Source organism: Pezoporus wallicus, unplaced genomic scaffold, assembly GCF_028554395.1.
Source record: "Pezoporus wallicus isolate ANWC-B61680 ecotype Strahan unplaced genomic scaffold, APGP_CSIRO_Pwel_v1 contig_10514, whole genome shotgun sequence".
Taxonomy (NCBI): domain Eukaryota; kingdom Metazoa; phylum Chordata; class Aves; order Psittaciformes; family Psittacidae; genus Pezoporus; species Pezoporus wallicus.
The window spans coordinates 840,085-857,966 of NW_026637640.1; the positions used below are offsets into that span (position 1 = coordinate 840,085).

Sequence of the window (17,882 nt, forward strand, 5' to 3'; positions counted from 1 at the left end):
ATATTGCAAACGGGGAACACGGGGAACGGACCGGGATGGGGGGGGGGGGGGAGCATCACCGGGTCCGCGCCGCTCCGCCTGTTGGGGTTGGGGGGGGGGGGCTTTAAGGGGCGGCCACGCCCCTCGCCTCCGCGGTGACGTCACCCGCGCCCCCCCCGCTTCAAGGTGTGTGCGGTGTGTGTGTCCCGCCCCGCGGTGACGTCAGGCGGCCCGGGGAATGACGTCACCGGTGCGAGTGGCCGGCGGCGGGCGGGAGCTCGAGCCGCAGTGTCCCCGCTCCGCGGCCCCAGCGCAGCCGCCGGGCGCAGGGAGGAGGCGGAGGAAGAGGAGGAGGAGGAGGAAGGAGGGAGGGAGGAGGGCGGCCGCGGCCCTTCCGCGCCCCTCCGCCGGCCAGCATGGGAGCGGGCGGCCGCGCCGCCAGGTACGGCGGGGTGGGGGCGTTATAGCGGGGGGGGGGGGGGCGTTGTCTTGCGCGGGGTGCGGCGGAAGGGGCCGCGGTGTAACGGGGATGGGGATGGGGGGGGCGGCGTGCACCGCCCGTGGGTTACAGCGGAGGGGAGGGGCGCGTTATAGCGGGGAGGGCGGTGTCGGGGGGGCGGTGGAGGTGCAGGTGGAACGCGTTGGGGTAAGGGGGGGTGCAGCGAGGGGGGGGCGCTTGGGAGGGGTGCGGCCGGGCGGGGGGGTCCGCGTTGTAGCGGGGGAATAGGGGTGGGTGGCATCGGAGGTGCCATAGGGGGGTATGGGAGGGGTGCGTGGGGCCGCGCTATAGCGGGGGGCGCAGGGAGGGGGCGCGCTGGACCACGGTGGGGGGGGGGGGTGAGAGGGGGGCACCGGTACCGAGGGAGCACCGGAGGAGGCGGCAGCCTCCGCCCCGCGGCCGGTTCGCCCTCCCTGTGCCCCCGCCGTTGTCCCCCGGCACCCCCATCCCCGCCGTGCGCGCCCCTCACCGGCACCGCTCCCCCGTGTCCCCCTGGTGTGCGGTGACCGGTGCAGGCGCTGACCGCAGGGTTTGGGGTGTTCTGGCATCACCCCTGTGCTAAGGAGCCATGAGCAGCGATGGGGGGGACCCCCGTGCTGGCTGGCGGGGAAGCGTCCCCTCTCGGTGGCACTAGTGGCTTATGGCTCCAGTGATGATGGCTCTGGGGGCGATGCTCCGCTGGGGAAGCCGGTGTCGCTCCCGGAGAAGCATCACCGGGATGCGGGTACTGGAGGAGATGGAGGAGACCCTGGAGCGTTGCCTTGGCGCTGGCAGGGCCGTGCCGCAGCCTGGGGATGTGGCTGTGTCCCCCGGGTGCTGCCAACCCTGGTGCCCCTCGGGGTGCCGTGTCCTCCCCACCAGCTCCAGAGCCTGCCCCGCTCCCCTTGGCTGTGCAATGTCCTGCTGATGGTGATAGTAGCGAGGAAAGGACCCAGGTCACCCCGAAACCACCCGAGACCCCATTTTGGGGGGTCCCCTTCCCTGCATCAAACCTTCTCCTGCAAGGTGGAGCTGGCTCCGAGGGCCACCCCTGGGGCTGGCAGTGACGGCGTTGCCATCCACCCTCCGGGATTTCTCTGGGATTTCAGCTGAAATCCCGAGCCCTGGGGCCATCCTGCGGTAGGCGAGAGCTGTCCCTGGAGCCCCGGTGTTCCTGAGCCAGGATTGGTCACATGGGGAGCGATTCGTCCCCCCGAAATAAGGGTAACAATCAATAGTGTCTGTTTCACTGGGAGGATCCCGTTCCAGTCCTTCCTGGGGAAGCAAAAGGTGGGATAATGGTAGGAAACAGTCATGCTGGTGAAGGGCTGACACCCATGGGGAGGTGCTGCACCCCCTCAGGGTGGGGACAGCTCTGCTCTTTGGGTGTTTGTTCTCTCCGAGTCCCGGGAGGCTTCGCTTCCATGGAAGCAAAGGGAGGAAGAAGTGGGTTTTGTTGGGAGGTTCCAGCCGTTCCTCCGAGCGGGAGAGCCCAGGGGGGGCAATGGGATGTGGGTCTGGAGCATCCCCTCCCCGCAGAAACCCCCTGCATTTGCAGGAGACATTCCCCACTGGCACTCACACCCCTGCTCCTGCCCGCAGCCCGGCGCTGCCAGCGCTGCCTCGCAGCTCCGTGTGTTCCCAGCAGCAAAATAGGGTGGATTTGTGTTGTCTTCGTCTAAAAAGCATGTTTTGGGGGTTGGGAACCTGCGCTGGGCTGGGGGAGGCGGTGGCATGACCGGGAGCAGGTCCTGCTGTGGGAAATGGGGCTGCAGGAGCTCCTGATGGGGGGGAAATCAATGTGCATTGGGGTCCTGAGCATGAAGCCGGGTAGGTTCGGGGGGCAGGGTCCTTGAGGGGAAGGTCCCCCTCCTCCTGCCACCCCGGTGGTGGGAAGCTGTTAATTGTTCCTTGCCAGATTGACTTGGAAGCTAACGAGCTTGCTGGCACTCTCCTCCTCCTTCCTGTGCGTGGTGAGGGCCCATATTTCCAATGGGAAAATGTCATCAATACTTTGAGTAATGCGAGAGGAGCTTCCAGCTGAAGCCGCGGCACCGAGCAATGCGGGGGAAGAGGGGTCCCCCGCTGCGGAGCTGCTCGTACGCTGGGGCACAGGGCGGTGGAGGTGATGGGGAGCAGGAGGTCCTCGGGGCCTGCTGGAGTTGTCTCGGGCATCAGCCTCGCTGGCAGGATGGGGTCAGGCCCTTTGTGTCCCATGGGGCTCTGTCCCCCTGATCCAGGGGCTCACAAGGTGTTAGAAACGTGAGTTCAGTAGATGCAGCATCGTCCTGGGGTGTCTCCTCTATGGGGAGCGGGTTCGCTCTGCCTTTTGTCTGGATGCTGAGGAATAACACATTGCCTAAGGAGAAGAGGGAAAGCATGCCTTTGCTTTTGCTCCAGGAGGGTGGGTTCTTGTTAGACCCTTAATTCTGCTGCTTCTTTGGGGGGAGATGTGGCAATGAGGATGCAGAGTCACCCGAGGTGATGATGTGGCCGCACGCTGGGGAAACTGAGGCTGGAAGGGGGTGTTTGTGGTTCTTCATAGGCGGCTTCAGCCTGCCGCGCTTGCCTAAAGGGCTTGGACCATAGTTGGAGACCTCAAAGCTGTGGTTGAGGGGGGAGCCTGCCCCTCCTGATGCTGCTTTGAGGTCTTGAAGTAGAGCCCGGTGGTGGAGGGGTGGTCGAGGTCTCCCAGCATGGCGCAGGGGAAGGTCCCATCCGGCTGCCCGCCCTGTTGCAGGGTAACTCAGGGTTGTAAACTCGCGCTGAGCTGTTTGTCTGCTTTCCCACGTGGCATACGAGGCTGTGCGGGGGGCGGCTGCCGGGATGGATGTGAGGTGTTGCCTGCGGCCTGCCACCGCAGATGGGTTTTACTTGAACCCGCTCTGTTCCCCACTAAACCAGTTTGCCTTTTGCACGCAGAGATAAAATTGCCAGGGTGGGACACGGAGATAAAGTGAAGCCAGATCTAACCCGAGTCGGTGTGGGCAGTGCGAGCGCATGGTGAGGAGAGGGCTTATTCAGCTGCATTAAAAAGGTGCTGCCGAGTAGTTTAATTCACAGCACTTTGAGCTTTAAATTCTTCTTCTATGAGTTGATAAGAACATGAATATTATTCATAACTCTCTCCTCAAAAAAGGCAAATCTGCAAATGCCTTCAGTTACGAATCAGTGCTTTAACAGCGCAAAAAACTCACCCAACCTTCTACTCCAAGTAATCCCTTCCTTTGGCCCTGCTCCCTCCATCCCTGAAGCTCTTTGCTTCCTGCTGCCTGCCCCAAGGTCAGTGGGAGCAGATGAGGAATCCTGGGCTGGTGACTCCAGGCAGGAGCCCCAGAACTCGGGGTTTTTAGGGAATATTGGAACCTGAACGTAATGAGCCAGGCTGGGAAGTGTCTGGCTGGAACAGAAACTTGTGAGCTCCGGAGTAGTAAAGCTCAGGCTGGTTTCTTTCCTGCAGAGTGCATTAGACAATGAGCTGGCACAATCCAAGGGCTCTGTTCGTGAAACTGTTGTGGGTTTCTTTTGCTCTTCCCCTCTTTTTCCAATTGTTTGCTTTATAATTTGAGTGATTATTTTTACTGTGCCATCAGCCAGCAAACGGGAATTGTCTTTTCCCCCCTTTTTCCTCCAACTTACAAACTCTTTAGACTTCTGGGTCTGATCCAACGTAATTCTCTTGGACGTTTTTCTAGCTTGGGTATCATTGTCTTGGCTTAGCAATTGATGGCGCTTGGCATTCCCGTTGCAATCTCTGTCTGCGCTGTCGGATTATTTGCTGCTCGTCTGAACAAGCCCTTGCGGAGCCGTGTGTCCTGCCTGCAGAGCCCTCTGCCATGGCCGTGCCCCGGGGCACCCAACCTGCTGCATCACCCACGCCAGGTGCTGCGCCCGTGCTGCCTTTTGAGAGCGCTTGGTAAGGAGCTGGTTGGGAGTCTCCTCAAGCTTTATTTAATGAAGCCTCTTGGCTCCCGTCCTCCCACCTGCTCCCGAGGGCAGGCGCGTGGCTCCCACACGCCCGTGCGAGAGGCACACGCTGGGTGCAGGAGGAGGAGGAGGTGCTGCCATGCAGAGGAAGGGCATGGGTGCTCCTGTGTCACCCTGGGGGGTGCAGGCACGCGGGTGCGAGGAGCTCGGTGTGGGCTGTGCACACACTGAGCTCCTTAAAGGAGGTGTGGGTCTTCGGAGCCATTTAGGGATGCTCTGCTCTGTCTCTGGAGACAAGGGGTGGTGAGGAGGGTGATGGCAGCCCAGCTCGTAGGGATGGGGACACACAAGGACACGATGCTGGGATTCCTCCCTACTCCTAGGACTTGCTGGCTGCATCAGGGACTTCTGCCCTGCCCTGGGGAAGTGAGGCTTGGCCATACCCCAGTCCAGCCTGCTGCAGCCCTGGGCTATTTAGGGCTCACCTGGGTTTGTCCACTTTGGGTTTGGAAAGCTTTGGAGATGGCTTTTGCACAGCTCCTGGTGTAGCAGAGTGTGGTTCTGGAGCCCTGCCGCATGGGCATGGCCAGCCCAGAGAGAGATGTGATTTCAGCATTGCTTTCTTCCATGCTTTATTTCAGCTCGGGCCATTGCAGTTTGATTGTTGTTGTACAAATAGGATCTGTCGTAACGTCCGTGCTCTGGTTCCCTGGCAGCATTTCCACAGAGCTGCTCTAGATTAGAAAGCAGATAGTAGTTTGCCTGAACAGGTTTAAAACCCTATTGAGTTAAACTGGGCCAGGCAACCCATCCAATGTTAAACCAACGTGGGTGTGCACATTTGCATACATCAGATGAAATGGTTTGGGTGAGGAAGGCTGTGGCTGCTTCTGCCCAGCTCCTGGCGGTCCAAGCCCCATCCAACCTGGCCCTGAACATTGCCAGGGATGGGGCAGCCACAGCCTCCCTGGGCACCCTGTGCCAGCGCCTCTACTTACCCAGTTGAAGAGCACAGTGGGCAAACTGCTCTGCCCAGCCTTCAGGAATGATTCTCTCTCTTTGGCACTTGCTGCTGTGTTCCTGGGAGATGGCAGATTTCCACACCCCATCACGGGATGAGTTAAGTTACACCAGATCCTAACTTCAGAAATGCCCTAAGTTCACATAATGCTGCTTTCAGGGCTTTTCCCCCCTCCTTTTGCATCCGTTTATGGGCAGTTGACACAGGATGCAGCAGAGTTACACAGGGTATCCATGTGCTCCGGGTGCAGAAGCCACAAGGCTGCAGGCAAAGTGCTCTTGATCATCCTTGACTGCAAGCACGGAGCCGGGATTGCAGACAGCAGGAGGGAGAGGGAGGGCACGGTGGGCTGGCTTCAAAATGCAATAATCCCATCGCTGGAAAAGAGCAGCCAGGGCTGGAATGCAGCGCGTCGGCTCGGCGTGGTGCTGCAGGTGTATCTCACCATCGCTCCCTCGGAGCCGCTGCTGTACTGGGGCTGTGTTTCCTCCGTGGTGTGCCTGTATCCACATCACGGGTGCTGGTAATTCCACAGATGATTGAAAGCTGAAAGGTTCATTCGGTGCCTCCCTCCATTTTGCTGTTGTGAAGCCAGCAGGGAGGGCCAGGCTGCCTGCTCGCCGTGCTGCAAACCCACACGTGTGCTCGTGCATGTGAAACCGGCATGAATTTGGGATTTATGGTTCTTTAACCTAATCCTCAGCTCTGATATCATCAAGCGTCTGCTCTGGTTCCTGTGGAACATAAATGGGTGCTGCTTCTGGCTTGGACCGACCAAGTTTTCCCTCGTGCTGCTGCTTTCCTTTGTTCCCCACGTTGCTGTCACTCGCTGGCTGCAGCTTTGACTCTTTCCCTGCGCTGGATGGGAAGGGCAGTCGGAAGCTGAGCAGCATTTTCCAGTCGCCGTGTGAAGTTCCCGTGTCACCCCTGGCCTGCGCGGCTCAGGATACATGGAAAGCTCCTGCTGGGAGCTCCGAGGTGGAGCAGGCAGGTGGGAGCTAAATCCTCCTCTCCTCCCCGCAGGAGGGGATGTGTCTGGAGCAGAAGGGTGGCCCTGGGCGGGCAGGGATGGTCACAGGGAGGATTTGGTGTTGGAGCACATCAAATGTGTTTTTTAGGATGCTGTGGTTTCCACCAACAATGTGGGACTGATCCTGTCCCCTCCAGGAAGCTGGCTGGTGGAGCTGACCCCTCTGGGCAACCTGGGGAACGGGCAGATGGGAGCTGAGCATCCAGACCTGAAGGCAAGCACCCAATGGGAGCAGGCAGGGTGGTGCCAATGCCATCTCTTGGCCTGGCACAACTTGGAACACCCTGCAAAGAGCAGGGGGATGCTCTGGAAAACCAGAGGCGCTGATGCCAGAGCGATGCAGAGGGCTGGGCATTACGGTGGTTGTGCATGGGGTTTGCCCAGTGCAAACCAGTTCATGGAACCAAGTGGTGCTTCTGTCCCCCGGTCCCTGGCACAGGGCGGCTGCTGGTGGCACAGACCTTGACCCAGTGGCATTGTGCACTGAACCATCATGTGCCATGAGCAGAGCGGTGCAGGAGCCTCCCGGTTGGAGCAGTGCAGGAACCTCCCGGTTGGAGCAGTGCAGAAACCTCCCGGTTAGAGCAGTGCAGGAACCTCCTGGTCTACTCCTTCTCTTTGAGTCTCCATTTTCCTTTTCTTAAACATTTATGTCTACCCGTGCACTAACTATAAAAATCAGTTTAGGATGGCTGCCAAGAACATCTCTGTGGTGCCTTGTGGGTAACTCCCTGTGAATTACCATAAAAGCCATAGTGCCGAGGCTGCTGTGGCAGTTGTGAGGATGCCAGTCGGAATGCTCTGTATTTAAAATTCAGATGAATGTGTAATGCAGCCGTGTCTGGATTGCAGCAGCTCGTAGCGTTTCTGGTGGCCCTGCCCTGCGTGCTGCTGCACCTGCTCTTGCTTTTTAACGTTGCCTTATGCTCTTGCAGCGTTTTGCCCAATGCTGAAATGCAACAGGTAGCAAGCCGTGAGCTGGCCACGCTCAGAGGGAGAGTGGTTTCTGATAGCTTCCTCCCAGGAGGGACGAGCCTCCTGCTTCCATTGAGCCAGCAGCAATATTTCACTTAGGGGAAAAGCCGCTCCATAACCCTTCCCCTCCGCATCCTGCTGGAATGCCGTCCTGTTTCCGAGCACGCTCTATTCTGGGTGTGCTGCATGCCAGGACCCGAACTCCCTCGAGCAGATGAAACCTGGGTTGTCCCAATGCTTGATAGAGCCTGTGTGAGGGGTATCTCACTGCTGTGCTGGAGGAGGCTGGGACTCTCTTGCAGGTGAGTGGGTTGGTGGTGCTGGTTGGAGGAGCTGGTTAGTGATGCTGTTTGGTGATGCCGGGTTAGTGATGCTGGGTGGTGGTGCTGGGTTAGTGATGCTGATTGGTGGTGCTGGGTTAGTGATGCTGGTTGGTGGTGCTGGGTAGTGGTGCTGGGTTAGTGGTGCGGGTTAGTGATGCGGGTTAGTGATGCTGGCTGGTGGTGCTGGTTGGTGGTGCCGGGTTAGTGATGCTGGTTGATGGTGCCAGGTTAGTGATGCTGGTTGGTGATGCTGGTTAGCGGTGCTGCTTCCCTAAGTGCCCTTGGAAATACAAAGTGCTTTCCTTTACTCATTGCTGCTGTTCCCCCTCCAGCCAAGGTGACCGCAGGGCCCCGAAGCGGAGCCGTGGTCCAGGAGCCGCTGTGCTCAGTGCGGGTGCTTGGCAGAAGGTGTTGCTGATCTGCTAGGCATGATGGATCATTTCATTTAAATTTTCCTGAAATATAATATTCATCATGGTGTCAGTGTCCCACCTTCATTATAGCTTCCTGATACACATCTCTAATCAGAGAGCCATCACTCTGCCCTGCCAGAAACCGCCTGGGCATAATGAATGCGGATTTGGAGCCAGGAGAGGGTGTCTCGGGGGTGTGTTCCTGCTCTCCCACCCCTGTCCGTGCGTGGGGAATTGCTTGTCTGGCTGATAAATAAAGCACAAAGCAAAGCTGTTTTCTCCCAGGTATGGTGGTGGTATCTGTGTGTGGCTGTGGCTGTTCAGGGCTCTAAAATGGTGGTGGATCAGATGTTAGTTCCCTGTTAGTAGCCAAGAGTGTTTTCTTGCCCAGGGATTTTGCCATGTATGGTTCAGAGGGGCTTTACCCTTCTCCCTGCATGTCCAGAGCAAGTCTGGGAGCAGTTTGACCATCAGCAGGCAGGGGTGGAGCGTTCATCTGTGCAGCAGTGGGAGATGGTGCTGCTGGTCCCGCATGCCACTGGGACTGCCCTGCTTCAGCAAGGGGAGTCGTTGGCTCATCATCCTCTGAGCCCCTTTTGGGAAGGACCCTGGAAGTTTTGGGGAACCAGCTCCTGATCGTCTTTGGGATTTTGAGCTTCGGCATCAGAATCCAAGTGTTGGGAGTCCCCAGAAGCCTTGTACAGACCCGACCTGCGCTGCTCTTCTGCACCTCCGCTTGTGCCTCCGCTTCCTCCTCTGCTTTTGACCCAGAACAAGCTGCATTCTCCTCTGGTTTGGGATTTCCTGTCACCTCTGTTCCTGCCCGGGATCCAAGCCCTGACACTCACAGCTGGTTTCTGTCCTATTGCAAAACTTCTCAGGAGGAGGAGAATCCCCCCCCCCCCCCCCGATCTGGAGCCTCTGGACACTGCCCGTCTGTAACATCTGCAAGCCCTGGCTCTGCTTCCAGCCCCGCTCCGAGTCCCCAGGAGGGCAACCGAGCAAGTTCCCTCCTAACTCCTTCCTGGAAGGACTTGTTGCAACGTGCTGATAAGAAGATTTATGTTTTCCAGCTCAAGGCACAACTTGGCATCCTTGGAGGATGAGGAGGAATCCATCCTTGTGCCCAGTTGGAGCTGGGTGCAGGGCAGGAGGCGGGGAGAAGTCTGAGGCCAAGCCCCCATCGCTGCGTGTCCTTCCAATGTGATCCTGCTTCCTTGGGGAGGGATGCGGAGGAAGCTCCAGCAGCCCCTATCATGTTTGTGGGCCTCAATTTTAGACCTGCAGAAGCCTGTCTGGTGCTGTGGGGTGGGAGCATCAGTGGCATTTCTGGCCCCTGGGGCTGCTTATGGACTACATGCCCTAAAGGCTTTGCTGCTGGTCGCTGTAAGGAGATCCTGGAGAGGCTTGTTCAGGTTTTGAGGGTGACCACAGGCCTCCAGTGCACTCAGCAGGGCAAGGAGCTGGAGTTTAGGCTGGGTAAGGATGGTCATCTGTAGGGGCCGACAGGATGGGGATATTGAGGCTTCCTTGTGCCATTTCTGCTGGGGTCATGAGACCTGAGAATATCCTTCCCCTGAGGGATGTTGTTCCAAGGCAGAGCTATGCAGAAGATGCCCTGTCCTTTGGATCTGTGCTCCCTCTTGCCCACACAGCCCCACCAGGAGATCACCACCAGGACACTGACTGGCAGCCCCAGTGGTGTTTCCTCAGGAGGGCTGGTGGTTGACCCTGGATCTGTGCACCAGCTGCTATTGCTGGTGGGGTTTCCTGTGCTCCAGGAGCAGCCCCATGAGAGGGCAAAGAGTGAATCCTGCATCATCCTATGCAAGTAACTACAGCCATTGGAACGGGAGAGGAGCTTCAGCTCCGATGGGGATGTGGGCGCTGCGCTGGCCTCCCCTTGCTGCTGACCTCAGAGGGCTCCAGGAGGGCTCAGGGATGTGGGAAATGCCTTGTTGTGGAAATCTGCAATCCCTTGATTTCATTTTCCCAGCTCTGAAGGGGGAGATTTGGACGTGGCTTTTTCCTCCTGGCTGAAGCCTTCTGCCCGGGTGCTGGTGCCATGATGTGTGTGGCACGTCCTTCTGGCTCCATTGCCTTCATTGGAGGATTTGATGCATCCCGCTGTTTAAAAATAAATAGCTGGTTATTTTGAGCCAGAGAGGCAAACAAATCACCAGGCCAGGGATTTCTTCAATCATCCTGCATGTGCACGGGGGGAAATGGATAAAGTACCTGCCATCCCCAGCAGCTATTTGTTAAAGCCAACGATAATGATGGGCAAAATTGAGTTCCTGCTTCTGATGGGTTTGCTCATGCTCCTGCGCTCCTGCTCCCTCTCCAAGGCATCGCTGTTCCCACAGTGGGAAAGGAGATGCTGATCTGTAATCCAGGTCGGAGCTTTTCCAGCTTTGGGAAGAGCAGTGCGGGGCTCTCCAGCCTCTCTGGGGTTGTGCTCTGAGAACTGGGTCCTTTTTGGTGCTTTGGGATCCATGAGAGGTCTGGGTCATCCATAGGTTTGCTTCCCTGTGGTTGTTGCTCATTTCTTGATGAGTTTGAGCCTTTGGAGGCTTTTCAGGGCTTTTCAGAAGTTGTGTCCAGTGCAAACTGCTGCCTGTGGTGGTGGCTGTTGGAGGAGGATGCTGGGAGCAGGCTCCATCCTCTGCTTTCCTGCAGAGCAAGGGAACGTTGTTTTTCCAGGTCATTCCTGAACTTTCTCATCTGTGAAACAGGCCCATCCAGAGCCGTCCTTCATCAGATACCCAGCACTCAGCTGGTGGTGAATCCATGAGGTTTTCACATGACACCCATGAACTTGAGAAGACCAAGACTTCCTTACTCAAAGGAGCAGCCAATATCACCTGGCTCCTTTGGGCTGTCGGCTGCTGTGTTTGCCCTCCAAAGGCTGACCAAGACCCATTTGGCTTCTGACATTGAGAAGGAAGCACCACATCATGGGAGCATCCAGAGTCAATGGTGTAGGAAGGCTGAAGGACCATCCTTGCCTCTGGGTTGTGTTACTGTAGAGCAAACTCCATGGGCACTCAGTGGCATCCAGAATCCTCCTCCTGCAGCCTCTGGGTCTCCCTGAAACATTCCTCATGGACAACTCATTTCAGGAATATTTCATGCCAAAGGTGGTAACAGTGCAGGATCTCACGTCAAGAGAGATGGAGGCTTTGTCCAGCTGTGAAACAGGGCAGCTTGTTTGCTGCTGTAGTGCTCTGTGTGTTTTGCCTTGCCTCGCTGGAATATTAACTATGTAAACAGGAGGTTAAATGGGTGCAAGTGTAAGGGTCAGCCCCACATACACCGGGGTGGAGGCCACAGGGGAAGCTGAGCAGGTCGAGCACTCGTGTCCTGCTGCTCCAGTGGACAGAGGCCTCCTGAGAGATGATTTGAGAAGAAACACCTGGTTTGGGTAGCGTCCATCCTTACCTTTGTCCACAGGAGCCCTTTTGGCATCAGGGATGCTGAAGGCAGTGTTTGCTGCTCCCTGTTTCGGGGGATTTTTGTGCTGAATCTTCTCCTCCCCCACAAAATCCCCTCCTTCGGGCTGCTTTCATGTTCAAAGCAAGAGGAGCGCGGCTCCTCCTGCTAAGGAACCTTTGCTGGTTGCCCCAGCTCGTGGGTGGGTGTGAAGAGCAGATCTGGATTTAGCTCGCTGCTGGTGAGGCTTTGGGAAAAAGGTGGGGAAAGTCCCCACTGAGTTTACTGTTGCCATAAGAGATGCAGCTCCGTGGCTGTGGAATGCGGCTGGAAGGTGGTAAGAGGGAGCCCTTGCACTGAAGTGAGCTCCATGGTGATGGATGGAGCCACCAGCCCACTTACTGGATGCTCACGGCTCCCGTCGCGGCACCAGTGAGTGTTTAAACCAGGAGCAGGTCTGCGTTCACAGCATTTAAATGGAGTGCAAGTTGTATTTCTAAACTGCTGGTGCTGAGCTCCTGGGAGCCCACGGATGGATGGACCCATGGTCGGTGGCGTGTCACTATGAAGAGGGAGCAGCTTCATCTTTCCAACTGGGTTCATTTTAGGCTCCATATTCCCTTGTACCTGCCTCTGTGCACCCTCTTTGCAAGCAGAGCAATCCATGGTGTTTCAGTGAGAAGCCATCAGGCTGCAGGGATGGCCAATGAACTAAAATGTCACTGCCTTTGGAGGGACAGGGATGATCTCGTTCATGCTGCGAGCAATGGGTTGAATCCCGAGTCCTGTCCTTAGGCTCTGGATGCCCGTGTTCATCTCGGGGTGGTGGGGCTGAGGCTGGCCTATCCCACGGGGTGGGTTGTGGTGGGGCTCCAACTGCTCCCATCCCAACGTGTGGGACCTCACTGGGAATGCTTTAGCTGACGTTGTGCGGCAGCCTGAGCCTTCCCTGGCACCAAAAGGACAAATGAAATAAACATGCTTGATGGCTTAAACGTTGGGTTTTTAAATGAGCAGCAGGTTTTGGGATATCAAAGGCCGGGGCTGTGCTGCGGGGAGCACTGCAGCGAGCTGGGGTTTGTTTCCTGGTGCGACTTTTCCAGAGCAATGCCTGATTTAAAAACCAAATGCAAAACGCAGGCCAAGTTTGAGGTTTAATCCTGTCAAAGATGGGGCTGGGAAGAAACTGCACTGCTTGGAACCGTGGGGCCCTGGCTGGATGTGTGATGGGACAGGCCTCAAAGTGCCTTGCAGATGCTGGGAGAAAAGGGTCTAGAAACAGCTCGCAGGGGTTCCACGAGCCTTGGGTGACATGGTCTAGAGGGAGGCGTTCCTGCCCGTGGCAGGGGTTGGAACTAGATCAGCTTAAGGTCCTTTCCGTCCCATCCCATGATTCTCTGTGGCACAGTGGGTGCCCCTGCACTGAGCTCTTCCCCAGCTGTGCCTCTGGTTTTGTTTTCACTCTTTGGTCTCTGTCCTGTTTGGATGGCAGAGACACAGTGCGGCAGGAGGTTACAGTTTGGTCGGCATTACAGGAGAAAGGGGTTTTTAGATGCTGCTCTCATAGTAACCCAGATTGCTAAATAGCATCTCTGGGAAGGCAAAATGCAGCCAGAGAGACACTAATGCTTCAGATTGACCTTGCTTGAAGCATGTGGGGAGTTTGCTGTTTCCACAGGCTTGCTATCAGCATCCTAAAATAGCATCTCTTCAACAAGTAACACCAGTAAGTGAGCAAGGATGCCTGTGTGTGTACCTGCAGGACTGTTATCCCCGCTGGGGCTTTCCAGGTGTGGTGGCATCGCAGATTGAACTGTGCTCCTGCACTTTTAGACATAGATAAATAGAGCTCCCACAGCCCTGCTGCTTCCTGTGTCATCCCCCTGGGTTGTAGCAAAGCTCCTGGCAGCAGCTCGGGGACCAGCCTGCCCATGGGAGGCCACAGGGCTGGTGCTGCTCCCATTCCTCTGCATGGACCCAAGGCCCCATCCTTCACTGAGTTAATGAATGGATGCATCCAGCCCAAGCTCAGCTGCAGGGGTCTGTCCACAACCCAGGCAGAGAAGGGGTTGAGGGAGGCAGATGCTGCTCTGGTTCTGCCCCTTCCCAAAGGCAACCAGTGATGGGGTTTGTTGTTGTTGTTTTTATGTATTAAAGGTTTAATAAATGGAATTAAATACTGTGAAACTTAAGGTAATTAAATGTGGAAGCAGAAGGGGGGAAAAAAAACGGGTAAAGCATCCTCTCCTGGAAACTAGTAGGCTCCATGCCTCCTTATCGTAATGATTTCCATAATTCAGCTGAATGCAGAGGTAATGGATGTGATGAACCTTTCTGGAGCTAACTTTAGCTTTAATGGGCCTCTTGCTGGGGAGCGGGCTGGGGGCAGGTACAATCAATGGCTTGGAGATGAGAGCAAGAGAGGCCGACATCACCAGCCCAACGGGGTTTGGGAAGCCTGGAAAGTTGCCGTGTGTCCCTGCAGAGCGCTCGCTCCTTCCCACCTGGAATTAACCTCGGAAATGGTTTGGAGAGGCCACGTGGTTTCCTCCGGCGCGGCGCTGCCAACGGGTTCTGCCCCTGTGCAGAACCTCTGACCCTCCCTGGGACGAGGGAGCCGCAAAGCCGGGATCATCTGTGTTAATCTGGTCTCATTGAGGCGGGATCAGTGAAACCACCTCGCAGATTCACTGCATTATGGAGCAGATTGAGGGACTTAGAGAGCAAATTTAATAAATATCATTTTGATATTACTTGGTGGAAAAAAAAACCTGTATCCGCTGAGCAGCTGATGTTGGAGCAACCTGGGAAGGGTGGTTAACAGGGACATGGTGTGTTTGGATTGCTGGGAGAGATGGGATGGGATGGGGAAGATGCTGAATACTGATGTGGGGATGGGAGGAAAGGACGTGCCTTGGGGCTGGCCTGGACAAGAGCTGGGTCACAGCAGCACGTGCAAAAGCAAGTAGGGCTGAGTGTGCTTGGAAGAAGGGGAGAAGAGGGAGATTTGACAAGTGGAGATGCTGGAGCTGACCCTGGACCTGAAGCAGCTTTGCTGCCCATGGCGCAGAGCCAGACTGACCCCTGTATATACACCCAGGGCCAAGCCTCCACTGGCACTCCAGGCACTGCAGTGGGTGGCATTAGGGGTGCTGGCAAAGCTAGGGTTGGTTTTGGAGCAGGGTGTTTGCAGTCAGCAGCTGCCACATTGCTTTGTGCCAGGGAGGTGGCACGGTGCGGTGCCACATCCAGAGAGGCTCTCTTTGCACATGGGGTCATCTGCCTGACTATGAGCCAAAGTCCACTTGATGAGGCCCATGGAAAGCTCCAGCCACAGGGCAAGAAGGGAAAGCGATTGCAATGGGAACCCCCAACCCCTTTGTTCTGGTTAAGTGAGGTTTTGGCTGTGCCAGGGTGTGGGGATGGGTGCTTGCTGCCTGCTGCCTCTCACGGGAATTGTGCCTGGACCCTGCACCTTCCTGAAAGGCTCCAGCAAAGCGGTGCCCATCCTGCGCCTGCGCTGAGGTCCGCAGTGGAAGGTGCAGCCAAGAGGCAGCCGAAGGGGCTGGTTTGTCTTTGTCCCCAGCAGGACCCCCTGCCTGCTGGAAAAACACTTGGGTTAGGAGAAATGTGTGACCTCTTGCTAACCCCCTTCCCCTCTCGCTCTGCAAGATGTTAAAGCAAGGAAAAACCCCCACGCTGGGGCCGGTCCAAGGAGGGCGAGAGCCGGGGACCACAGCATTAAAATGCTAAAAATGAGCGTGCTGAAAACAGACACAATTGGGTATTTAAAGCTCTGAATGAAAAGAGTGTGTGTTAGCCCGGAGCCCGTCTCCCAGAGCCCCTGGAAAATATGTGGTCAAGGCCGCAGCAGTAACGTTTTGTTCCTGGTTTGTAAAGTAGCTGTGAAATCCTGCGGGGGGGACACGGACCCCATGTCCCTGCCAGGCTGGGGAGGACACTGGAGGGGTGGCTTTGCCAGTCTCTTGCTGGATGTTGGTTAGTGGCTTGTGCGTGTCCTGAGCCTTCTATCCCAGAGTGGATCCCCACGGCACCAGGGCCCTCTCTGCTGCTTGAACCCTCTTGCCACGGAGGTGTGGGATGCGTGGATGGAGCGATGTGACCCGGTGCAGCAGCTGCTTCAGACCAGCCGCACGTTTACTCCTGGGTGAATCACTGCTAAGTCACTCAGGGCTGTTGCATCATTTGTTTGCAGCTTCCTAAAACCCGGGCAGCTTGGGCTGCTGGAGGACCTCTCATCGCCCAGGGCTGGGCCAGATGCGAGGTTCTCCAATGGTTTGTGGTGCTCCTTTATGTGCATCTCTGCAGCCACACTCCCATCTCGTCCCTCGGCGGAGGCTGTGACCTGGCTGCAGTGTGCCATGCGGGAAGGTGAAGGTGCACGTACATGGCCCTCCCTCGTGTGCCTGTGCAGAGGCATCCGTGTGGGTGCAAAATGCCCCTAAAATGTCTCCTAGGGCAAGTATTGACTGCCAGGCTGGGCTTAGCTCCAGCAGGCAGGAACAGATGAATCAGACCCTTAATGGTCAAATCAAACCTCTCAAAGTATTAAAAACAACCCAGCTCCAGTGGGCTCCGTTCTGCCATCCGGGGAGCCCCAGCCAGAAGGGATTTGAAACCAAACTGGGCTTTTTCAGGGGGCCTCATCCCCTCCTATCTCTTGGCTGGCAGCTCCCGGGAGGGGAAGTTTCCCCCCCGCCTCCCGCGGTCTCGGATGTCAGGTTGGCAAGAGAAATCCCATCTGTTTTCAATCTGGATCCTCGCTTCCATCCACACAGCGTTCTCCTCCTCCTCCTCCTCCTTCTCCTCCCCGCGTTCCCCAGCCCCCAGCGCTGGCGTGCGGCCTCGGGGACGCTGCGATGGGCTTTCTCCTGCTCGGCTTTGGGTAATTTTGGGTGATTTCATCTAAAAATGGACGTGGCCTCCTTTGCCCCCCCTCTTCTCGCAGGCGCGCGGGGCCTGCCAAGAGCTGCTCCGCACTCAGCCCCGCTACGGTCGCTGGCTTGGAAAATTCCCCAATGACCGCGCACTTCAACCCCGAGCAGAAAAACAACCAAAAAAAAAGGCAAAATATGTGTGGAAATTAAAAAAAAAAAGAAACAACAGGCAAAATGAAGAGGGGAGGGTTGGGAGGGGGTTTTGTTGTGGGGATTTTTTTCTGCCGGGGGTTTGGTCCGTTCCTGCTTCTTGGTAGGATTCACAAAAGACAAGCACAGAGTGTTTTGTTCCTGCTCTGAAACCCTATATAGGCTCGATGCAAAGATGTACGCAGGGCGATCGCGATACCCTGATGTGTCTGAATAAACCCTTTTGTTGCACATCTCCACTGGCCGCTCTTTCTGCGTTTATTTAAGCTGTAAAGTCCTCAGGCTAGGAATTACCTTCTCGCTTTACAGATGGCTGCAAGAGCACGGCACATCTGTGGGACTCCGGGAGGAACAAACGGGGAAGGCTGTGCTGCCTGGGGTCGTTGGGTTTTGTTTGCCGGGCGCTTGGAGGTGCTGAGGTTATCTGATTGCAGAGCCCGAGGGGCCGGGCAAGGCTGGCTCAGGGAGACCCAGAATGTCCGGGCCGGGGTGACCCAAGGGGGTACCCCAAAGGCTCAGCCCCGGGTGGAGGAACCCGGGGGACCTGAGCGGGCGCAGCCGAGGCCTGGCGGGACGCGGCGCCCCCGGCCCCGGGCCTCCCGCCCCGCTCCGCTCCGCGATGGGCCCTGGGCCCCGCGGCCCGGCCCCGCCCCGGCTCCGCCTCCCTCCGCCCGGGCCGCGGCGGGCTCCTCGGCGGGGTCGCGGTGCCCGTGGGCCCGGAGGCTCCGCGGGCCGCCGGCGCGGGTGGGAAGCCGGTGCCGTCCCGGTAAGTGCCTCCCCGCGCCCCGACACCTCCCGTCGCGCCCCTCACCCCAGCCCCTTCCCGCAGCGGTAACTGGCGGGACTGAAAGTCGGTTCTCAAGCAGGGGATCCCCTCTCCCTTCCCCCGCGGGACCACCTCCCCCGGGAGCATCCCGCGTCGGACCCCGGCTCGGCTCCCGCTCAGCCTTCGGACCCCCGCTTCCATGGAGCTCTTCACGGCCGGGCTCCATCTGCGGGCCGCGGGGGCGGTTGTGAGGCCCCCCCCCCCCGCTCCCCTTTGCCTCAGGGGAGCTGAACAAGAGGCAAAGCGTGGAAGCCGCGTCCAGCACCCCCGGTTCGTGCTTTGGGAGCGCTCCCCCGCCTTACACAGGGCCGGCTCTCCGGCTTTGTCCCGGTTAACCCCTTTGACTGCGTGGTTCTGGTGCGTTCCGCGC

The 17,882-nt window shown here is 57.4% G+C and overlaps 1 protein-coding gene across 1 annotated transcript in view; it reads left to right on the forward strand.

Annotated features, from left to right (window-relative positions):
* The first annotated feature begins 259 nt into the window (after positions 1-259).
* Positions 260-17,882, forward strand: part of PTPRS (protein tyrosine phosphatase receptor type S) — a 138,498-nt gene continuing 120,875 nt past the window's right edge. The window contains exon 1 of the mRNA XM_057406807.1: positions 260-421. The gene's annotated coding sequence lies outside the window, so the exon portion shown is untranslated. The remainder of the gene's footprint in view (positions 422-17,882) is intronic.